The sequence below is a fragment of the Taudactylus pleione genome, unplaced genomic scaffold (assembly GCF_031769625.1).
Source record: "Taudactylus pleione unplaced genomic scaffold, aTauple2 ptg000018l, whole genome shotgun sequence".
Taxonomy (NCBI): domain Eukaryota; kingdom Metazoa; phylum Chordata; class Amphibia; order Anura; family Myobatrachidae; genus Taudactylus; species Taudactylus pleione.
This window is the reverse complement of record NW_028284420.1, coordinates 10,987,185-11,011,931: the sequence shown is the minus strand read 5'-3', so window position 1 is coordinate 11,011,931 and position 24,747 is coordinate 10,987,185. Positions and strand designations below refer to the sequence as shown.

The 24,747-nt window shown below is 46.3% G+C and overlaps 1 protein-coding gene across 5 annotated transcripts in view; it reads right to left on the bottom strand.

Annotated features, from left to right (window-relative positions):
* The window catches only part of PHACTR3 (phosphatase and actin regulator 3), a 219,130-nt gene that overhangs the window by 32,107 nt on the left and 162,276 nt on the right, over positions 1-24,747 (bottom strand). The gene's annotated exons all lie outside the window — the stretch shown is intronic.

Below are 24,747 nucleotides of genomic sequence, written 5' to 3'. Positions count from 1 at the left end.
AAGAGATAGCTAATGTTTCAGTATTCTGATCCACCTAGTAAACTATGGACTAATGATGAGTAATGTGCAGTACACAGATATAAGCAACTGTTATGTACACTTTTCTTGTTAATATGTTCTTTTACTTCACCAGTACATTTGTAATATTTGAGTGTTCCCAACTGCTATAAATGTAAGTGTCCAAAGCTATGATAAGAGCTTCTCTGTAAGTACTACAAAGTAACAAGGGAAATAACAATAAAGTACTTTTGTCTAGTGTTTACTGACTCTTGAAAACACAGCTTTTACATAAGGCCACAAAACATGTACGGAATAATATTATATTTGATTTATCATGCTGAAAGATACATTTGGGAGACATATATCAGTCTAAGCAGAAAAATGTAAAGGCGGCTCTAGAGTGTGGAAGTGTATAACTAAACATATCCAAAAACATCAAACAAATCATGTTACAAGGTATGTTTTCAAACAGAGTACTATATAACAACAGAAAGCAATATGGGTAAAAGGTACAGCAACTGGATGTTGTAAATGAAATAAACAGCTCATTCTCAATTTTAGTTTGGGGTATTTATTAGGGATGTGCAGGCTCGGATTTACTCGGATCTCAAAACAGCATTTTATTGGCTATCGCCTATCATGTGTTTTGGATAGCCAATATAATAAATCTGAACTTGCGGTAAAGTGGCGATAAGAACCGAGTAAATCCGAGCCTGCACATCCCTAGTATTTATATTAAATTTAAAACATAACCTATCAAACGGCAAGTAAAAAAGCCTATGATAACATCAGATGAAATGTGGGTATGATTTGTTTTCAATACACCTTTACTGTGGCTCCATAAAGCTCCTTGTATATAAGCAGAGGCGGGCTGGGTCGGGAGACAGGGTGACAGATGCCTCCCGGGCCGGTCCCATTTTCAGCACTTTGGGCCGGCCGCGCCAGCGACATGCACAGTAAAGATCCATTGGGAAGACTGTGTTAGTCAGTATGACATCTGCCCGTGCAGCACTGCGGCGTCCAGACCCGCCCCTTACAAATCAAGGTAACGGCCCCCTGTCAGCCCAGATCCTGCTGCCTGGCCCCTGAGTCCCGCATGCCAAATCAACCAATAACCCCCTACCTTTCCCTCCGCTATGGCTCTGCCCCAAGTCTCTCTTCTCCCCTGCCTGAGCACAGCACGGCCATAGCCTAAAGTGTTAGCCTGTTTCGGAATAGCCAGCCAGGTGTCTGCTGCGAATGAGGATGAGAGTACCGCAGTGCACCTGGCCTCCAGTAGTCCCTGGCTTTCTGCCTCTAATCCCCACCTCTCCATTCCTAATACCCAGTATCACCCAGCTCCTTCTGCTGGCCCTGCCTAATCCTCTTGTCCCCAGCTCCCTTCACCTTCTCCTGTACGTGGCTCCTCACCCCCTTTAATACAGGAGGCACCCAGCCCTTTCTCCTGTCCCTGCCTACTCTTCCTGTTCCTAGCTCCCCCTCCTGTATGTGGCTTCCCTTAACATCTAACATCTGGAACCCAGCTCCTTCTCCTGTTCCTGCCTACTCCTCTTATCCCCAGCTCCTCTCCACCTCCTCTGTATGTGGCTGCTCACCCCCTCTATCAGGGCCGTAATTAGGATGGTGCGACCCAAGGCACTGCAGGGCAGGAAGAGCTGTTTGGGCCTGCCAATTTTCCTGTTTATTATCATTCTAATTGTAGCTTCCTCTTCTTTTATCCCCAGCAATTCCTGGCCTCCCCTATCTCTTCCCCTGCCCTTCCCCATGAGGCCATGGCCTTTTTCAGGTGCACTATCTTATGTCCCTAGTTAAAAAAATGGAGGGGGGGGGGGGCGCCAATGCTCTCTCTGGCACAGGGCACCAAAAAGTCTAGTTACGGCCCTCTAATACCCAGTGGCACCCAGCCCCTTCTCCTGTCCCTGCCTACTCCTCCTGCTCCCAGCTCCCCTCCCCAATTCCTCCTGTTACCAGCTCCTCACCTCCTTCTCCTATTCCTGGCTTCCCACCTCCTACTCAGGTCCCTGACTTCCCACCACCTACACCTATCACCGGCTCCCCACCTCCTACTCCTTTCCCCCACTTCTCACCTACTACACCTGTTCCTGGTTCCCTACCTCCTACTCCTGTTCCCAGCTCCCCACCTCCTACTCCTGTCCCCGGCTCCCCACCTCCTACTCCTGTCCCCAGCTCCCCATCTCCTACTCCTGTGCTCGGCTTCCTACCTCCTACACTTGTCCCCAGCTATGCCTCTCACACATCAAGAAGATGAGGAGCCATAAGGACCTGTTGCATGAGCGCAGCCACTCTCATCCAGCTCCCACAGAATAAAATGACAGAAGAGTGCATAGCTAGTCGTACAGGATTCCTTGACCATTTTTGTTCAAAGGTAATATACCTCACAATGTTACTATATTTCAGTGTTGATCAACAGTACAGTATTAGTTATCTTAATCTATATACTAATTAGCATTCTCCTCATCTATTTTTATTTTATGGGCTTCTGGAGCTAAAGGATAATATTATATTGCCACAAAATCATCATTACCATAATAATTCTGCCTGGAATAATTTTTTAATAGCTGAAAAACACAAAGGTCTTTGTGAAGTGCAAAATGGCCAAGATGCAGCAAATCCTTTATGGTGCCATCATGCCCCCTTGATGTACACTACTGCACTCTAGAGGGTAAATTTATTAAGATTCAAGTTTGGTCGAGTTAGCAATCTCTGGAGAGTTTGGGCATTTTTTTCCACTCGCAAATTTACTAATGACAAACTCGGGACTTTGCTACAGGAAAATACTGGAGAGTTAGCAAACTCTCTTCACTTCACCATCGGCTAAACTCGAGTAACTTTTCACTAGTGAAGATAGGATTTGGGAATTTACCAAGATGAGAGTTTATAAACTCTCATGAGAACGGACAACACTCCTGTAAAAATTTGTTAAATTCACCTGCCTGTGAGCTGTGAGTTTGGCAGAAACATACACAGAACAGTGTGATCCATGTATGTTTCTGCCTAAAAATAGTAAAAAAAAAGGGTTAAATTAATAAAAAAAATTACATAGGGTCCCCCCCCAAAAGCATAACCATCCCCTAACTGTTCAGCCAGTCCTGGTTCTTAAAATTACGGAGAACAAAACAAGTAGAGTTTCCCTGTAATTTAGGAACCAGTCCTGGTTTTAAATATAGGGGGGAAAAAATGCATAGAGGCCCCCCTATATTTAAAACCAGCACCGGACCCAAACTGACCGGGGTGTAATGCCACAGCCAGGAGGCCCTATCTCCGGGTCTCCATGGCCAAAGCATTTGCACCCCAAGCACCCCCCCCCCAAGAAGGGGTCCCCCTTCCCTCGAAACCCCAGGCTTGGGCTGAAGCCCAGGGCTCTTCCACACACCCCTGGGCTGTAGGTACAAGGGTAATAATGTAATGCCACAGCCCAGAGACCCTATTACTGGGTCTCCAGGGCCAAAGCATTCTCACCTCAAGTTGCTCAAGCCAAGCCGGGGATCTCAAGGGAGGTGAGGACCCCCCCCAAAAAAGGGTCCCCCTTCCCTCGAAACCCCACACCTCTGGGCTGGCGGCTCCTGACAGTTCACACTGATCAGTCAGAAGCCGGTTAGCGGTGTATGTGGTCACACACATACATCGCTAATGTAAGTATATGGATCGGGTTCTGTTTTTTATTTTGCCAAGAGCCCTGGATGCTAAGGAGACTAGCGCGAGGATGGAGATGAGTATAAGATTTTTTTTTCAGGTACTCCAAACGGATTCTACGGGGACAAGGGGACAGACCAGCTGGAAAAGGTAAGTATGTGTGAGTGAGGTAGGTGTGTAATAAAGTTTTACTTTAGACGGTGTGTGTGTACTGTGTTTTTTTTAACTATTTATTTTACAGTGGAAGTACGGGTGCCGGCCACCTGCTGGCACTTGTAGTTCCACAAGTGCAAAAGGGCAGGTATGCTGGCACTTGTAGATCCACTGTAAAATACAATAGTTTTCAACTATTTACCACATTATTACCCTCGTACCCACAGCCCAGGGTTGTGGGGAAGAGCCCCGGGCTTCAGACTTAGCCTGGGGTTTCAGGAGAGGGGGGACCCCTTTTTTGGGGGGTGGGTCCCCACCTCTCCTGAGATCCCAGGCTTTGGGTGACCGGCTTGGGGTGCAAGTGCCGGTCAGTTTGGGTCTGGTGCTGGTTTTAAATATAGGGGGACCCCTACGCATTTTTTCCCCTATATTTAAAACCAGGACTGGCCCTACAGCCAGGTGCTGGTTCCTAAATTACGGTGGAACCCTACACTTTTTTCCCTTATAATTTTAGGAAGCAGGACTGGCTGGTTATGCTATTTGGGGGGGACCCTACATAATTTTTTTTTTTACATTTAATCTGTTTTTTACAGCGACAACACACAATCAACCTTCACATATCTCATTGATATGTGAAGGCTGCTTGCTCAGGAGAGTTTTGCAGAGAGAAGACACTACAATCTCGGGTGAGTAATATCCTTCAAAACTTGCTACTTGCTACTCTCAGCTAAACTCACTTCTTTGTAAATTTGTGAGTTTCAGGAGCCTCAAATCATCTGAGTTTCGGCGATGCAAATCGAGTTGAAAAAAAAGACCCCGATCATACTCGAATCTTGGTAAATTTACCCCAAAGAGTAATCTTTATACTCCTGAACATCTCAAACGGTCTATCAGCCACCTCATGGATATATACACATATATATATATATACTATTATTTAAATACACACAATCTACCCCAACTCCTCATACACTTGCTGGAGAAACTACAGTCAAGAAGACACTTTCATTTACATCTGCCCGAGCTGTCAAAAAACGTAGGAGTTAGACTTGAATGATGAATAGTAAGGTTTCTTAAATATTATATACTGTTGTAATATGGACCCGGGTCCCACCATCCCCATCCCCAATCTGCTATATATACCCTGTGCTGGTGCTGCAGGACTCTCCCCTCCTGGTCTGTCCCATCTGCGTCACTGCGGCTGGAGCAGGTCCTACTTCACATAACAGAGACTGGACAGGTCATCCACGATAATATATTTCAATATATATATATATATATATATATATATATATATTCACTACCACTATCAAAAAAAATGCATTATTATTGACATACATTCTATATAAACAATGTGTCAAATGGTAATAGAAGAAAATTATATCCTTCAAAAAGATGACATTAAAACAGGTATTGTAAATTCATTGTATGTAAATTTGGTATAGGTGTGTTGTGTTCTAAATTTCGGCTTCATAGAATACAGTAGTGTGATAACTAGAGTTGTTTCCGAGTAACTGTGGAGCCATGTGAGGAGCTGGTCTCATGTATGTGAGGCTTACCCCATGGTGAGGGAACTGGGAGATCACAAGGAGGAAGCGTTGGTGTGAGATCTGTTACACAAAAAGCACAGCATAGTAACCGCAATGCAGCTACCAGATTCCATCAGAAATGCTTTACTTTTATTTCATGTAGAGAGTGGGCTATTGGAGAGAATGGATGTCGTTATGTTTCCATATTGTCCATGCGGTTTAGAAGGAATATTACTGACCTATTACTGGCTGAGCAGGAGGTAACATCACAGCATGTCAGTATTGTGTCCTGGTAAGTAAATGTAGTAAAATAAACATCGTGATTTCTATTATTACCCAGTTCCAGTAATGCTGTTCAGTGTAATAAGCTGAAATGAAATGCTGCTATTACACATGGGGAAAAATCCTCATCATTGAATATTAAAATGCGCAATTATTGTACTTTGGTGAAAAAACTTTCTGCTGTTTTTCTAATTACTTTACAATAATGACACATCTTAAACTTGTCCACGCACGACTGTAGTTGATTTTGTTTATTCTCAGACAATACATACTGCCCTAAGGTAACAAGTTTAAAAATATAAAATCATTACACCTAATGGACATAAACTATATTCATTATGAATGCTAATATTCTTGTAATTTTGGACACCAGGTCCAGGAACACAATTAGGTACTAGGGGACTTGGACAGTGGGATGGACACATTACTGCAATGGTTTAGTAAACCACTGATTAAGCAATTTGGGGTGTGGAACCGCAGGTGTAGTGTGCTGTTATGTGGAAGATCTCTTGTGGTTGTGTGTAATTACATGGCTTTGAGAAAGGGCCACCAGGGTCTCAAGTTAAGTTTATTTGGTAGATCCAACTATTTCTACTTATATCTCTACTTGAGCTATTTTAACCAATGACAGGATGTGTCATCTGCGGTGTAAAAGAGAGGTGAAGTATAGTGGCCAATTTATGACCCTTACAATTTTGTTACGATAACGACTACTTTTTATAGCTGCATATCGCAGATGTTATTTTATGGGGCAATTTTCGAAGAGCTTGTCCTGACAAACAGATAAGTGATGACTTGCGCCATCACAATACTGCCACTTGCTAAATGCGCATTCTCGTCCGTGACTGTAAACAGAGGGACTGTTATAGATAACTGCTGCGGTACTCACTTGTTAAATAGAACCCAAACTTAAACCCTCTGAAAACAGCTGAACAAAAAGGTCTGGTGTCTTGAAGCCTTTACATAAAGTCCCATGTAGAAGGTTTTCAAAGTGCCATATTTTTAAGACTATCAGGAGGATATATAGAGATCATTACAATGTTTCCTAATACAAAGAGGATTAGATATGATTTATAAAAAGTTAACTTAATCTGAAATGTGCATGACATAAAAAATTATAAAAACTAAATTATAAAAACCAAACACATATTTGTAAAGGTTTTCACACATTGACAGAACTTTAGATGTTTGACATTGTATTTACATATGTAGCTGACTGCAAACTCTTGTTCTTTTTCAGCCATTTCAGACCAGGAGACGTGGACTACATTGCTGTATGACAGACCAGGAGATGTGGACTACATTGCTGTATGACAGACCAGGAGATGTGGACTACATTGCTGTATGACAGACCAGGAGATGTGGACTACATTGCTGTATGACAGACCAGGAGATGTGGACTACATTGCTGTATGACAGACCAGGAGATGTGGACTACATTGCTGTATGACTGACTTACAGGAGATGGTAGTATGCTGTGCATGGGAAATGACTTCCCATACTATCACTTCAAATGATTCTGATAAGCTCTGGAAAGTTATTTCTGTCCATGTTCTTAGCAGACATCTCAGAAGTCATGATTAATAGAGAACAAACATTTTGGCCTTGTAACTTACATGACAAGAGTGAGTCAGGGCTCTCTCTGATTTGTACACATTTTCCTAGTTTTGTACAAGTAGTTCTTTATATAAGTAACAAGGTTACTGCTCTTTTAGTTTATAATGAAAACCAATCAGGCACATAATAGCCAATGGGGACTTCTATCCACTGAGATTTGTAACTCAGGCTCAGGGCTATACTGTAAGCTTGCTCCGAGTTGCACTGCGTCCTGATGGTTACTGCAGAGAGATGCAAAACAAATTTGGACTTAAGAGCTGGGGATTTTAGTGGTTGTTTGTGGGAGGTAACATGGCTGGCCAGTCACAGACGTGTCACTAAAGATGCAGTTACACTGACGCAGGTGGCCATGTTCAGATGGAGATTCTGCTCCTCCATAGGGCTGGTGTAATCTTCAATGAAGCCACCTATGGTGTGATTGATGCTGGGTCTTAAAACACACAGCGCCACCTTAGCGCCACAGCCGGTGGGTGTCTCAATAGGAAGACCATCGGCCGCAGCATTTTCATAAAGATGCAGTGTCAGCAGCCAAAAGACGCAGGCGCGGCTGCAACTGCGTCCACCTCTGAATTAGGCCCCCAGACTCAAAAGGAAAATTTGGAACAATAGAGGGGTGGATGCCAACATGTGGCACATCAGTCATTGTGGTGTGATAATCCAGTCCCAGCACAGGGCAAATATATATATATTTCTCCCCTCACGCCTATGTCAGATCTGATTGTCGTTAAATTATGATATAATCCAGTGTTTCTTAAACACTGTCCTCATGGAATCCTGACAGTGCATGTTTTCCAGACCAACTTAGCTGGAGCACAGGAGTGTTAATTGACTAACACAATAGATCGACAGGTGGTACTAATTATTCCTGAGGATACCTTGGAAACACGCAACACTGATAGCCTGATTCAGCAGTGCACTGCTGAACGCAAATTCCAGATGTGCGGGAATCTGCGCAGGCGCCTGACCCGTACTGCGCATGTGCAGTATGGTTCCGCATGTTCGCACGCATAGCGGCAGCAGACTGTCAGTGATTGACAGTCTGCTGCCATTTATGGTCAGGATGGTGTGGCGACGCCTCCGTTTTCCGAAACGGAGGTGTGTCAATGCATTTGGAGGGGAGGGAAGAGGCCAGGATCTACGTTGGCTGACGGAGATTTCCTGGCCTCTTTCTCTGATCTGCGGCGGCTGGCTTCCGTGACCCCGTGGGTCACTTAGCACGCTGATGCCTCCTGCTGCATTACCATAATTGCAAGGACGGAATTGCAAAGCTGCTTGCGTGCAGCTTTGCAATTCCGTCCTAAGATGAATCAGGCCCTGAGTTTGAAAAACACTGCTCTAATCTAACATTATTATTTACTGCATATTTCTTGATGGGTGATTTCTAGTCTCCTATCCTGTGAGATTATATCATTCTTCCTTAACTGAATAATCGGAAAGCTGTATTCCATTATGACATAATTTTTACAGGCATAAAAAAATTTAAGTGGATTGTTCACTATTTAGTGTACACTATTAGAGCAGGTTTAAAGAGTGTGATAGTAAACTCAGTGGCAAACGCAGGATTTCTAGAGGGGGGTTTCCAAATGCTTGATTTTAGAGTGAGTGTGGCCAGTCCATGAATATGGCAGAATTAGCACTTATCCAGCTTTAATATGCGTCATACAAAGTATATTGTGTGTCATAATTCCAGCATATACAGGACCAGTGATCACAGTAAGCCATTAGATGTGGTAGTAGGCCCATCTTGCCTGAGCTGAATGTTTTTATTTTAGATATGGGCACCATTCCAGAGTATTGGAGAGAGTCTGGGAGTCTGGGGGAGCAGCATAATAACCTAGCACTCCTCTGGACATATATGTACATATTGGGCTCTATAGCAGTACATCCCTAACAGTGCATGGTTTCCAGATCTCCTAGTTGGTGCACAGGTTATTTATTACTGGCTGATACATGTTAAAAGATTGTGCTAATTATTTCATTTGTGATACTGAGAAGAAGATGCAGTACTCACTAGTAAAATTCTATTCTATTGTGGTCATGGTGTGGGCTGGGAAGGGGGGTTTCCAGGCAGCCGGAAACCCCCCCTGCATTTGCCTATGAAACTGTAGGGGCCTGATTTAGAGGTCCACTCACTGTTGATGTCACACGCTAGTGGGCGATGTTTTCAGTCTATGCATGCATACAGATTGCTTTGCGGCATGTGTCCTGGTGGTTACCGTCCAGAGCTGCAGAACAAATTTAGGGATCTATGTACTAAGCAGTGATAAAATACAGAGTGAAAAGTGATAAGGAAGTGATATCACCAGCCAATCAGCTCCCAACTGTCATTTTTCAAACACAGCCTGTGAGATGGCAGCTGGGAGCTGATTGGCTGGCACCTTATCACTTACTTATCACTTTTCACTGTGTCTCTTATCACTGCTTAGTACATAGACCCTTTAGACACAGAGAAATGCAATTTCAGTGGGCGTTTCTGGGTGGTAAGAGGGGCTGACTACCCAGATGCAGGCAGAGAAATTGCACCTGCTATAATAGGGCTGATGCAATCTCCAATGGTGCGCCAATGCATCTGAGGTTACGACTTGATGCGAACAGCTGCCAATTAGCGCTGCAGCTGGTTGGAGTGTCTGTACGAATCCCAGCGGCAGCAACATTAGCAAAGATAATCAGTCGCGTTACGTCAAAAGATGCCTCTGAATCAGCCCCCAGATGTGATATTTCAATAGTAGGATTGACAACTCTAATCACCACAGTGAGATCAGCGTCTTCTTCACACATCTCGTACACAGGACACTTTGTACCGACGTCGTCAAACCGCAGCTTCAACACAACAAGCTGTAAGTAATATATATTCATGCTGAGAAGACAGAAAACCATTCAGACGCCCCCACCTGAGGCCGGCTAATGTGTAAAATGCTCAGTAACAATTGAGAATGTGCCGTGCAGACGCTACACAAATGGTGCTAAGTGGAGGAAGAATATTCACTTGGCAGCGGAACATTTCTATATACTGTATTGCTTAAATTGAACCCGACTATTCTTCTTTTCAGAAGTGGTGGATTATTAAGAATTAACATTTTTAAGAAGTTGAAAAAGAACATAGAGCTGAGAACACTTTATGAATATTAAAAGTAGCACAAGGACCCACGGGGCCATAGGCAGAATGACTGTAGAAGCAGGTGGTGCAGCTGCTACCAGGCCTGATGCTGGAATGGCATAACTATCACCGCAGCAGCCCAGGGGAATAATATGCGACCTGTGGCTATTAGTAGCTCTGGAATATCAGTGAGGGGGCTGTTATTCAAAACAATAGTACAGTATGTGAGCTATAATCAGGCACAATAGTGGTGAATAAAACAGCAACTTCATGTCAGTCACTACACTGTATGTGCCTGCTCCAAACAGATGGGCACACATACTCCCTCAAAGTGATTTCAGCTGGGCAGCATATGCACCAGGTAAATAACAGTGGACACAGGGGAAACAAGTACCATGCCAGGCTGACGAAAGCCCCCTACTATTTTATCATGGATGTAACATTCCAGAGTGCAGAGGACTAGAGGTGTAAGGATTGTGGAGAGATGTGGATAAGATTGGAGGGAGTGATACATGAGGTGGATGGGAAGTTTTGGTGAGGAACGAGGAGTGTAGGTAGATAGTGGGCAATGCACAGGGTCAGGCGCTGGGTGAAATGTCACCAGCAGTCATGAGAAGAACAGGGGGAGGAAACGGATGAGGTTTATTCAGCTTAGGTACTGTACTGTAGGCCTATGAGAGAGGTAAGAGAAAAAAACAGTTCATAATTGCAGATTAGAAAGGATGGAATTAGTGAAGATGAAATAATGGTAAGGAATGAAGATATATGCTCCTGGAGAGAGACAAGGCTTTTGGAGAGAAGTGTGGTAAAAGTTCCCAATGTTTCAAATGGGCAATCATTCAAAAGGCAAAAAAAAACAACAACCTGGTTATTTTTTTTATCCCTCTTTCCATCTATGGAAAATTCTCTGTTCCTAAAGCTTCTTCTAAATACAGTATCTCTACCTTGGAGCACAGGCACAATGCATCCCAAACCAATTCCACAACACTTATCCAATCAGGTACTGTCTAGGCACAGTGCACTGGGTGGGGGGATCATCTGTCCAAGTGTTCCGATCCCCCGGGAAACGCGCCAAACCCTGCTCACTCTTCTTTAGGGAAGCTATCCCCATGGTGGGGTGGCCCCATTTAGGGATGACCATCGATGGTGCCATTAGTGAATAACATTGATGGCAGAAAACCATCGACAGGAAATCATCAATGGTTTACACTGTCAATGACCATTACGGCAGCAGCCCTGACTGAGTGGGAGGCTGGACATGGCAGGTGGTGGTCAGGGAAGGAGAGTGGGGCTATGTAGAGTGCATTGAAGTGGTGGAGCTATGCAGTGTCCCCGTGTCGGTGGAAATACAAACATCTCCACACTTTCTACCATTTATGGCGGAGAACCATTGAACTTCCGCCAATGATGGCAAAACTATTAACCATCACTGGTAAACTATCAATTGCCGATTTCCATTCTCTCAGTGATGTCCTACACCAAAGTGGTAGTCAGTAGCCTAGTGTACTCTGGGCCTGATTCAGAACTGGGATTAGAGTAAGAATCAGAAAGTAACTGTGTATCTGGACAAACCATGTTACAATGCAAGGGGTGCAAATACATACAATATTTTGCATGTGGGGTAAATACTGGCTGCTTTTGCATGTAGCCCACAAATGCTGAACAGCTTTATTGTTACACTGCAATACAGATTTCAGTTTGGTCACGCCCCTCCCAAGTCTAAATCTCTTAGCACATTTTACGACTGCCCCACCTGCAGTGCAACATGGTTTTGACCACAATGCACAGTTACTTGCTCTTTCTTACTCTATTCCCAACTCTGAATGGTTAAAGGAGCCAGAGTACAGTGTGCGCAGAACCAAACACACATACATCCAGCCCAGCATGCCTGCCGGAGACAGCACAATACACCTCGCTCCTGTCTCCCAAACCGCCGGTCATCGTCCTCTCCACTAAGCTGTAGGACCAGGATGTCAAGTCAGAACATCACAGCCTTTTTCCAAGTGGCTTGGGAAGTGGCCAATATGGGTAACAGTGTGCTCCGAATGACAGGCCCCAGCTCAGTACCAAACACCCCCAGGTACAGCACAACACACTGTGCCTCTGGCCTGCTGTGTGTTAGCCACCTCACCCTACCAGCAAGGAGGACCAGGATAACTACCAAGATCTCAACAACAGTGCCATGTCTGAGGCAACCAATAATTGTCACACTGCGATATGCTCGCATTCCATCGAATAACAGATCCAGAATACTATTACACTAATGTTAACCTCAGGATCCTACACTTATTTACTCTATTTGCCTTTACATAAATGTATTTGACAATTTCCTGTCAGAAGTGTTCTCTGCAGCATTCTAAATCCCCAATTAATGCTCTCCCCAAAAAGAACATTTTTTTTACAACACCACACACAATCTATATTACGGTGTTTTGACAGCACAAATCCTACCAGATCAAATGTTAGGAACCTTACATGATATTTTCTAGACCCAGCTCCTTCCAATATTAAGCTCTCAGTCGTTGGCTTTCTGCTTGCCTCCATTCCCTTCCTCACATCTGTCACATGCAGTTCTGCTCTCATTAGCAAATTCACCTGTGGACAAGTCAACACACTCATCTTCTGATATACTTTGTGATACTATGACCTACAGTAATTGACTACAGGGAAGATGAAGGATAACTACAAGTAGTGCTATGAACTCAAATGCAGCATATAACGACATAAAAACCAACGTAACCAACTCATAAAATATATTGCATATGCAGCACAGGCAGACTTAAGGAGAGTTATGGTAAAACTTACCCTTGTTAACTCTCTTTCTTCAAAGTCCATAGGGTCCAAAGGGAGACAATGGGGTGTAAGTGTACTTGGAGGACCGGACACCAACAGCAAAGCTTTTTTCAATCCCAGGATACTCCGGTCCTTTCCCCTACACCCCACCCACAGCCTGAAGGCAACTCAGTTTTGTTAACAAGACCAAGGCAGGAGCAGGATAGGAGAGAAGGAAGACTGGTATACTGAAGAATCACACAAAGAAGGAAACAAGCGACCAAGAGAAGAAACCCATAGAAGCCATGTGCGTCAGGGCGGGTGCCCTGTGGACTTTATGGACTTCAAAGAAAGAGCATTAACAAGGGTAAATTGTACCATAACTCTCCTTTTTTTTTCTTCAGGGTCCATACAGCTCCATAGGGAGACAATAGGATGTAGTTGTTCAAGGGCGGGGACACTCCTGAGCTTAGAGGAGAACCCGGCGCCCGAAGGAAGCATCCTGAGAGGCAAATGTATCAAAGGCATAGAACATAAAAAAGGTGTGGACAGAAAACCACGTGGCCGCCTTGCATAGTTGTTCAGCAGACGCACCACGGCAGGCTGGCCACGAGGGACCCACAGAGCGAGTAGAATGAGCAGATACTGTAGCTGGAACAGGAAGGCCAGTCTGCGTGTAAGCCTGTGAGATAGTCATGCGAAGCCATCTGGTCAGAGTCTGTTTATTAGATGGCCAACCCTTCTTGTGGAATCCATATAGTACAAAGAGGGAGTCCGATTCCCTGAGGGCACTAGTATGGTTCACGTAGATCCTCAGAGCACGAACTACATCCAAAGAGGCCTCACCTGCGGAGAGGTATGGTGATTGATAGGCCGGAACCACAATTTCCTCATTGAGGTGGAAATGAGAGACCACCTTGGGAAGGAAACCAGGGCGCGTTTGAAGAACAGCCCTATCTGGATGAAAGATTAGAAATGGGGAGCAACAGGAAAGCGCCCCTAAATCCGATACCCTACGGGCAGATTCTATAGCCAGAAACAAAGTCTTCGCAGTGAGCTATTTGACATCTACTGAATCCAGGGGTTCGAATGGAGGTTCCTGAAGTGCATGGAGAACCACTGGCAAATCCCACGAAGCCACAGGAGGGACAAAGGGAGGTTGTATTCGTAGAACACCTTGCAGGAAGGTGTGAACATCCGGTAGAGGAGCAATTCTGCGCTTGAACCAGATGGACAGAGTAGAGATGTGTACGTTCAGAGAGGCTAGAGTCCAAGATACAATCCAGCTTGAAGAAAGGCAAGGATTATAGAAACCCTAATAACCTGAGGGTCATAGTTTCTAGTAGCACACCACTGGAAAGATGTATGCCACACCCGGTGATAAATCCTGACAGAGGCCGGTTTACGTGTTTTGACCATAGGTGGGATGTTTCTAGAACAGGGACCCTGAGACAACAGGTCTGGTCATAGAGGAAGTTGGAGAGGAATGTCTATGGTGAGACTTTGAAGATCGGAGTACCAATGGTGTCTGGGCCAAGCCTGAGCTACTAACAGGAACGTGCCCCCTTCTTGCTTGAACTTCCGAAGAACTCGAAGCAGAAGAGAGACTGGAGGAGAGAGGTATGCCCATTAGAAGATCCACTTCACAGATAATGCATCAACGACAGCTACGTCAGGGTCCCTCATCCTGGCCCCGTACACTGGAAGCTTGTAGTTGTGTCATGAGGCCATGAGGTCCACGTCCGGTAGACCCCATTTGTCCACCAGGAGATGAAAGACTTCTGGATTGAGAGATCACTCCCCTGCATGCACGTCGTGAAGGCTGAGGAAATCCGCCTCCCAATTGAGAATATCTGGGATGAACACTGCAGAGATGGCTTGGAGATAGCGTTCGGCCCATGTGAGAATGCGGGACACTTCTGCCAATGCTGACCGACTTTGAGTGCCTCCTTGGTGATTGAGGTAGGCCACTGCCGTGGCATTGTCGGACTGCACTTGTACTAGCTTGCCCTGTAGAATATCCTGAGCCAAAGTGAGGGCTTTGTAAATGGCTCGGAGTTCCAGGACGTTGATTGGTAAGATCGCCTCGGCTGGAGTCCAGCATCCTTGGAAGGAATGCTGGCCAGTCACTGCGCCTCACCAGTGGAGGCTTGCGTCCGTGGTGAGGAGTGCCAAGCCCGGGAACCATAAGTAGAGACCCTTGTTTAGGTGGGACGTCTGTAGCCACCAGGATATGGACAGGCGACCCTCCGGGGAGAGTCCCATCGTCTGGAATCTGAGCAGATGAAGCGAGCCCGTTCCACCTAGAGATGAACAGGTGTTGTAGGGGCCTGGAGTGAAACTGTGCGAACTCCACCATGTCGAAGGTGGACACTCCGTGCTGTAATACAGAGATTTTGTCTGCTGTGTCGAAGCTGGATTAGTGGCTGAGACGGAATCAGCGTAAAAAATTAGTGTGCGCGACACCATCTTGCGAATGGCAGCTAGACTCCATTTTAGAAACAAGAATCTGCAAGACGCCATTTTGCGACCAGCGCCATTTTAAGTTACAACTCACGAGCTAAGTACAGATGGCAATGTTTTTGATAATCTTTTTAGAAGCCATGACAGGCCCATTCTGGGGACAACCTTGCATAGAGAAATAACAAAACAAATAGAAAAACAGCCTCCTGAGAAAAGTAAATAGAATAGACAATACACCAGAATACTGTGAGTGTTTTACATACAAATTGGGAATCCCTGTATATAGACAAGTATAGTTGTGGCAATTGTAATATAACCCAGACATTGATCTACAATGAATTTGTCTGAATCCTAAATAGCTTTTAGTTTCACTCCCAGACAGAATGGCCCCAGCTTCACAACTGGGGGTCTCCACCTTGTTTGAGATGTGAAGCTCACTGCCCATAACAGATTTGCAGTTGCAGTTTGAAACTATTAGTAAGGAATGAGATATGTGTATATATATATATATATATATATATATATAGAATAGAAAAAAAGGGGGGGGTAGCACTCACCAGTCTTCTTAAAAACATCTCTTTATTATATCTCAGTAAAAGTTTTATTCATTACAAAAGCTGTGAAAATATGAGATATGGTAAGAACTTACCTTTGTTATCTTTATTTCTACGAAGTCCATAGGGTTCCACAGGATACCTTGGGGTATAGGCGATGGCGGCAGACATCCAGGCACCACAGAGTTAAAAACCTCTCCTATATCCGCCCCCGAGCCTCAAGCACTCAGTTTCGTCACAAGCCATAGGCCAGAGGAGGATAAATAGAGAGAGAGAAGAAAGTCTGGAACACACAAGAATCACATTCTCACCAGAGGGAGACAGAAAAACCGGTGACCAGAACCACAGCCCATCTGCAGTACAGGTGCGACAGGGCGGGAGTCCTGTGGAACCCTATGGACTTCGTAGAAATAGAGATAACAAAGGTAAGTTCTTACCATATCTCATATTTTCTACATCAGGGTCCATAGGGTATCCACAGGATACCTTGGGGATGTCCCAAAGCAGTATCCTTCAAGGGTGGGGACGCTCCTGTGCTGAGAGGAGAATCCGTCGCCCAAAGGAAGCATCCTGAGAGGCGTAGGTATCAAAAGCATAATACCGTACGAATGTATGGACAGATGACCACGTGGCCGCCTTGCAAAGCTGAACAGCTGAGGCGCCACATCGAGCTGCCCACGAAGGACCCACAGACCTAGTGGAATGAGCCTTAACAGAAGATGGAACAGGAATGCCCTCGTGAGCAAAAGCTTCAGAGATAGCCAGTCGAAACCATCCTGCCAATGTTTGTTTAGTGGCAGGCCAACCTCTTTTATGGAAGCCATAAAGGACAAACAAAGAGTCTGACTTGCTATAGACAGAAGTGCGGTCCACATAGATTTTCAAGGCCCGCACTACAGCCAAGGTGGCCTCACCAACCGAAAGGTCCAGTGAAGTAAACTATGGTACAATAATTTCCTCGTTGATATGGAAACTAGATACCACCTTTGGAAGAAACCCAGGACGAGTGCGCAGCACAGCCCTGTGTCTATGAAAAATTAGAAATGGAGGACTGCATGAGAGAGCTCCCAATTCTGAAACACTTCTGGCCGAAGCAGTAGGCAGAAGGAATACAGTCTGAATGGGTAGCCATTTCAAATCCACTGAGCCCAGTGGTTCAAATGGCGGTCCTTGAAGAGTCTTCAAGACCACAGCCAGATCCCATGGTGCCACAGGTGGAACAAAGGGAGGCTGAATAAGAAGCATCCCTTGCATAAAGGTGCGGACATCAGGAAGCATAACAATCCTACGATGAAACCACACTGAAAGTGCAGACACCTGTACTTTCAGGGAAGCTAGGCGTAGACCCTGGTCTAAACCCGCCTGTAGGAAGGCCAGAACCCTGGACAATCTGAACACCTGAGGAGCATAACCTCTAGTGCGACACCACTGGAAGAAAGCCCGCCACACTCTATGGTAGATTTTGGTAGATGAAGGCTTCCAAGCTCTCAGCATGATGTTGACCACAGAGCTGGAGAAACTTCTGGACCTCAAGAGGGCAGTCTAAATAGCCCCGCCGTCAAAGACAGCCGATTCAGGTCTGGATGAAGGCAAGGACTCTGAGACAGCAGGTCCTGATGTTGAGGCAACAACAGCGGACTGTCCACTGAGAGACCCTGAAGATCCGTGTACCAGTGCCGCCTGGGCCACGCTGGATCAATCAGCAGTAGCATGCCGCCTTCTTGCATGAATTTGCGTATCACTCGAGGAAGAAGGGAGAACGGAGGGAAGAGGTACGCATACTGGAAGGTCCACTTGACCGCCAGAGCAGCCACTAGACAAGCCTTTGCGTCTCTTGTTCTTGACCCGAACATCGGCAGTTTGTTGTCGTGTCGTGAGGCCATGGAGATCTATCTCTGGAAGGCCTCACTTGTTCACCAGTAGCTGATACACTTCCTGGTGAAGAGACCAATCTCCTGGATGCACGTCTTGATTGCTGAGAAAGTCTGCTTCCCAGTGGAGAACTCCTGGTATGAACACTGCTGATATTGCGGTGAGATGCTTTTCCGCCCATACTAGAATGCGGGACACCTCTGTCAGAGCCGCCTGACTGCGAGTCCCTCCTTGGCGGTTTATGTATGCCACCGTGGTGGCGTTGTCCGACTGTACCTGCAAAGGTTTTCCCTGCAAGACCTGTCTTGCTTGCTGGAGAGCCTTGAATACTGCCCGCAGTTCCAATATGTTTATTGGAAGAGCAGCTTCTACCGATGTCCACCTTCCCTGAAAGAAGTGTGGACCCATCACCGCACCCCAGCCCCGGAGACTGGCATTCGTCGTCAGAAGGGCCCAGTCTGCGATACAAAAGGGGCGCCCCTTGTTCAGGTGAACCGTCTGTAGCCACCAGGCCAGAGATAATCGCACCTTCGGGGAAAGCACCATAGTCTGTGTCTTTATCCTTTGGGGCGACCCATTCCATCTGGAGAGGATCAGCTTCTGCAGAGGTCTCGAGTAAAACTGGGCAACCTCCACCATGTCGAACATGGATACCATGGGTCCCAGTAACCTCATTGCCGAGTGAATAGACACCCGGCGACTCTGCAGGCAAAGACGGACCTTTGCATGTAACGCAGAGATCTCTTCTCCCGTCACCAAGATCCTCTGATGTTGGGAATCCAACAGAGCTCCTAGATGGAGCATCCTCTGAGATGGTACCAGGGAGGACTTCTTCCAATTTATCAGCCAGCCACGAGACTGCAATACAGAGACTGTCAGTTGCAGATGGTGCTGAAGTTTCTCTGAGGACTCCGCCAGTAACAGGAGATCATCCAGATAAGGTAACAGGCGGACTCCCTGCAACCGCAGGTGAGCTGCCATAACGGCCATAACTTTGGTGAACACCCGAGGTGCTGTAGCCAAACCGAAGGGCAGAGCCTGAAACTGGAAGTGGTCCTTGACCACTGCAAATCTGAGGAAGCACTGGTGTGCTGGGACAGTAGGGATATGCAGGTAAGCATCCTGAATATCCAGCGACACCATGAAATCCCCAGGTTCCACTGCTAAAATAATGGAATGCAGGGTCTCCATCCTGAACCGAGGAACCCTCAGAAATTTGTTGAGGGATTTGAGGTTGAGTATTGGCCGGTAGGACCCATTGGGTTTCTGCACCAGAAAAAGATTGGAGTAATACCCCAATCCCTTCTGAGACAAAGGAACTGGCACTATAACTCCATTCTGGAGCATCGAGTGCATTACCTTCTTGAGTTCCTGGGCCTTGTCCTGATTGGACGGAAGGCCCGTGGTGAAAAACCGGCGGGGAGGCCAATTGCGGAAGGAGAGGGCGTACCCCTGAGAGACCACTTCTCCGACCCATGTGTCTAAAGTGGTCAGACACCAGCTTTTTGGGCGAATTTCAGAAGTCTGCCTCCCACTTTGAGGTCCCCCAAAGAGAGGCCCGTCCCGTCAGGCCGAAGGTTTGTCATCGGACTTGGGAGTGGGTCGTCTGGAACTCCGGGCCTGCGTCCTGGGCTTTGCAGGTTTCTTGGTGGCAGTCCTCCTAGGAAAGGACTGTACCCTGGGTCTGTTCTGCGTTCTATAGGCCCTTTTTGGAATCAGCATCCGCCTTCCAAGAACGCAGCCACAGGATACGGTGAGCCGCCACTGCTGCCAAGGAGATCTTGGATGCCATGAAGCCCATATCTAAAGCTGCCTCATTAATGTAGGTAGCTGAGTCCCTTAAATTACCCACCAACAGCACCTGTTCAGGTGACGAGTCTGGGTCCAGGGATGCCTCCAAGGTATCAGCCCAGTGCTCCATAGCTCTTGCCACCCAGCACACGGCCAAAGCTGGCCTGGACACGCCTCCTGCAAGGGAATATTTCTACCCTGCGATCCGTTGGATCCTTTAAGGAGGACATAGAGGGCATAGGCAACGTAGCACTCTTTACTAGACGTGTAAATCCACTTGTGGCGGGTTATTACATTTTGCAAAATAATTATCTGCAAAAGGGTATGCCACCGCAAACCGTCTAGGGGACTGGTAACGCTTACCCGGCGTTTTCCACGCCTCCTCTAAATGATCCACTAGCTGATCAGATAGGGGAAACACTGTAGTATCACTTTTAATATCCTTGAAAAACGCATATTTTGATTTAGCTACAGGAGGAGCACCATGCTCAATAACCAAGGCCGTGCGCACCGCACGTATGAGCCATCATCTGTCGTCACAGCATCCTGATCTTGATGAGGTTACAGCAGACGCTTCTGCGCCCGCACAGACGACTAGCCCTGTAACACCTCTGACAGCTGTTGTACTGAGGTAGACAGTGAATTAGCCCACGCAGGTTCATGGATGACCTGAGGGGGCGACAACGGGAAACTCTGAGGTACGATTAACTGTTTAGGAAACTCCTGCATAGGGGACAACACCATAGACTGCTGTGAGACCCCCATCTGGGGACACGCAGAGGTTGTCGTTAACTGGCCCACCAGGATAGTAAGTGCCGCAGCAAAACAAGCCCATGGTAGCTCCTGCACAGGTGTAGTGACAGAAATCGGCCGTGCCACCACAGGCACGCCTTACATAATCCATCAGAGTTACCATCACCCTCTGCCAATGGTACCTTGCATACAGTACACTGAGGCGGAATGGGGAAATCATGCTCACTGTCAGACATACTGAGTGTGTGACCTGGAGCTGTATGTGACCACCGCACTTCACAACAAGTTGTATAGTGAGGTATAAATCCCCCTTGCAACACCGCACCGCAAGGGCTTGTTAGCAGAGAAGAAAAACAGGGATAGGGAAAATAGCTGACAGTATGTGAAAGTGAAAGTAACAGACAGCAGCGCTAGCCCAAAGTCACATACAATGCAGAATATTGAAAACCCTGAAGTATCTGCGCTTCATCAACTAACCAGACCTCAGACTGGTAGGAAACAGCGCTGCATACACTGACCTTGCACCGGAGGAGAGGTATGCAGGGGGACCCAGACCACGATGCCCGCGTTAACAGCTTCCAGCAGTGTTTGCCACATATATTAAAATGGCCACCGTGGAGCAGTGGGAGCGCTGGTCCGGGGGCGGAGAGTATGCAGCTGCCTAACCACCTTGTGGAGAGGCCGTGTGCAGCGGGGGAGGCGCAGGCTGCTTAGCAGGGAAAGCTCGCTCCCCTGGCATGCATTTAACCCCTGGGACGCTGGACATTTACTGTTTCTGTCCAGTCCTCAGTCCCAGGGGGTAGCGGAAAGCGCAGGCGATCAGTAGCCTGGTTCCACACTGCAGCCAGTCCCCAGGGAGCCACCTGCCTGGGGACTAAGGACTGTGCTATTCGGCTGGGACCCACTGCGGGACCTTGCCGCTTACCTGAACCCCCGTAAATCCGGCCACAGTACGGGTAACCGGGGCCACCGCTAGCTGTGACCCCAGTCACCCACCAGCATCCCCGGATCAGTACCGGCGTTCTGGTACCAGCGGGGTGTAGGAGCGACAACATGGACGTCAGTACAGACTGTCCATGTTGCCTGCTCGTTAGATGTGCAGCCACAGCTACATTGAAGAACTTCAGGGGCCTGCAGACCCCCACTCTGTACGGTGCATCCGACTTCGGCCAGGCACCGACGAAAACTGAGTGCCTGAGGCTCGGGGGCGGGGTATAGGAGAGGGACCCCAGTGCATCCTGGGAGGATGGAGAAGTTTTTAACTCTGTGGTGCCTGGATGTCTGCCGCCATCGCCTATACCCCAAGGTATCCTGTGGATACCCTATGGACCATGATGTAGAAATAAAGACTATTTGGTATCTAAGGTTTAATACATGATAAATAAACCGTGTTTGGTATTATACTGATCTGCACTTTATCCACAGCGTTCTGGTATCATCAGTGTGAAGATCGGAACATGCGTTCGCAACTTATGGACCGTAAATACATAAAGAACCAAAATGTACTTTGTAAAACCAACAGTCTAGATTTGCATGAGGTGGGAAAACGAAGGCAACCAGCTGTTGGAGGCTGGACTGTGGCCATTTGAATCAACCTGTTAAGTGCCTTGTAACAAACGCACCGTGAAGGAGAGCCAATGGAATCGCAACAAGACCTCTCTTTTGTTCAGCTTATTTCTGGGGGGGTATAAATATGTGTGCACTGACCCTGGATTTCTAGTCTATTCTGCTGATTGCTGATTGACGGAGGTCTCTTGCTGATGCCGGAATCTGGTCCCAGAGCGCTTGCTTATGTATGACTGTATCTTGGGTCTGTATAATTTCTTTGCGCTAAATTGTACTTAGATCACAGTGTGTATCATCTGTACTTTGGTTGAATAACACTTTGTGCTTTGGAAACATGTTCAAGGTCTAAGGTCTTTATTTTACTGTATGACTGCGTGCGCAAATAGCGTAAATCTTAGAGGTTATAGGCAGGTTTTAGAAGGTATAGGTAGGAAGGTATATAGCCAGTATCCTTAGTTGGGGGCTCATAGTGAAGTCACGTACCTAATCACACGATATATACACGGATATCTATATCTCAGCAAAGGGTGGATAGTGGCTACAAGCAGTCTTACCTGCAACCATTCGGTGCTGAAAGATCGCTACCCGTTATCGTGTGACCAAGAAACGCTGACTAGAATCCAGGGACAAGAGAGGAAGAAGTTTGTTTTCCTTTGTTGATAGTATTTTGCGATTAAAAGGGGTGTCGCAGTATTGCGCACGCGGCTAAGTCGCATTTTTGCGCACAATAGGGACACACTTTTGCGTACGCAGCTAATGGTACGTCATACGGTTGTGTGGTAGTCGCATCATTATGTATGCGACTAGTTGCACAATAGCGTATATGCATTTTCCGGTTGTGCTGCCACCAAAGACATTGAGTTTACATTATCAATTGTTGCTAATATCTGGGTTAACGTGTATTTTTCTGCGCAGGAAAAAAGTGTGTATCAGTGAGTATTTGTTTAGGGTGTAATACGGGACCTAAATGTTAAGGGTATCTTAGGACCCTTAAGTGCTAGGCGCAGGAGTTGGCCTAGTGACTCGGTAGCAGCTTACCGTTTACTTTACACAAAGCAGGTGTATGGGTTGTTAGTTTTGTTAGGGTTCGGCCCCAGCGTGATTATAGCATTCAGTAATCAATGTGTGTGATCTGTTAGGCTTATTTGAACACTATAATTGAACTGCATAATTTTGGTTAAATTCTGATTGTGAGCTGGTGGGAGGGTGGACAAAATCAACTGGAACACAAAGGGTACTTTGCTGCCCCCTAGCAGTTGAAAGGTAGTCAAAAAGGGATTGCTGAGCGGAAGCGGCCTTTACTTCCGTAGGTGAGTGGAAGCGTCTAGAAGTCCTCCATAGGGTATGCGGATACACCCTTTTTCAAAGGCGTCCGCAGGTAAGTGAAATTATCTTAATTGTCTTTCACCAGTTTAAATTTTTATTGAAAAACGTGGGAGTTGTCCCAAGATGGGAGCCACGCAAACAATAGAAATGTTAGACAATGATGTGCTGCTTATGGAAGCGCCGCTTGGATCGGCCCGTCGTATTATGCATACTAAGTACGGTGCTTATGCAATAAGGTATTGGGACGTATGGTTTAAAATAACGATGAAGAGTGATAGACCGTTTCCCAGGATTGGTAGTTTTGATAAAGATGTATTGAATAATGTCCGGGATCACATCATTCTGATGCGTTCTCGAGAGAAAAAAGTAAAATATTATGAATGTTTAAAATTGTGGCAGCATGAATAGGATGCATGGCTTAAAAATGTGCAAGCGACACAAACTAGCGTTGCGAGCGCATTGCCAGCAAATACACCTGCGGTGCTGTATTGCAATGCGTGCGAGCCGCAAAATGGTGCACACGTGCGGCAAGGTAGCGTTGCGGAAGGTATTGCCAGTAGTTCACGTGCACCACTGCCACCTTATGTGGATGGAGGTGCATACAGTCATGAAAAAAACTCATAAAAATGTAACAAGCAACTTGTACCCTCTCTTAAGTAACCATAAAGAAAATGTGGGTGATGAGCCTATTGTTATGTCTGCCGTTTCCCATGCTGTGCACATGTTAGATGCGACACCACGACAAGCTCAAGTGGTGCCACCATCTCCATCTGTAACAGCATGGGAATTGTTAAACTCCTCTGCGCCCGTGGAAGAAGTTGTTAATACTATACGTTGCAGCAACAGACTAAACCCCCAGCCAGGTAATAAGGTCAAAGGTAGCACTGCGGCCGGTCTGCATCCCATTCGGACAATCACTGTTCCGAATGGGAATGCGGACGCGAACGGAGTTGTACCTACAAGGGATGTGGTAATGCATTGTCTTTGGACAAGAGCAGAGCTAAATTCCATCATAAATGATTTCCCCGATCTCAAAAAGGAATTAGCCAAATGTCAAAAATTTTTGAGAAATTTGGGTAGTTCTCATGAGCCCACCAATAAAGATTGGCGGGTGGTGTTAAGGGCCTGTCTACCACGCAATATCGACGTGACAAAATTTATCACGGATTGTGTATTGGATGGTGACGTTCCTTTAACAGACCAAGTAAACCAAGGTAATATTTCCCGCATTATAACTCAATTGGGTATATATTTTCCAGTAATAGTTAACTGGAACAAAATTTTCACCATAAAGCAAAAGGAGAGTGAATCTGCAGAA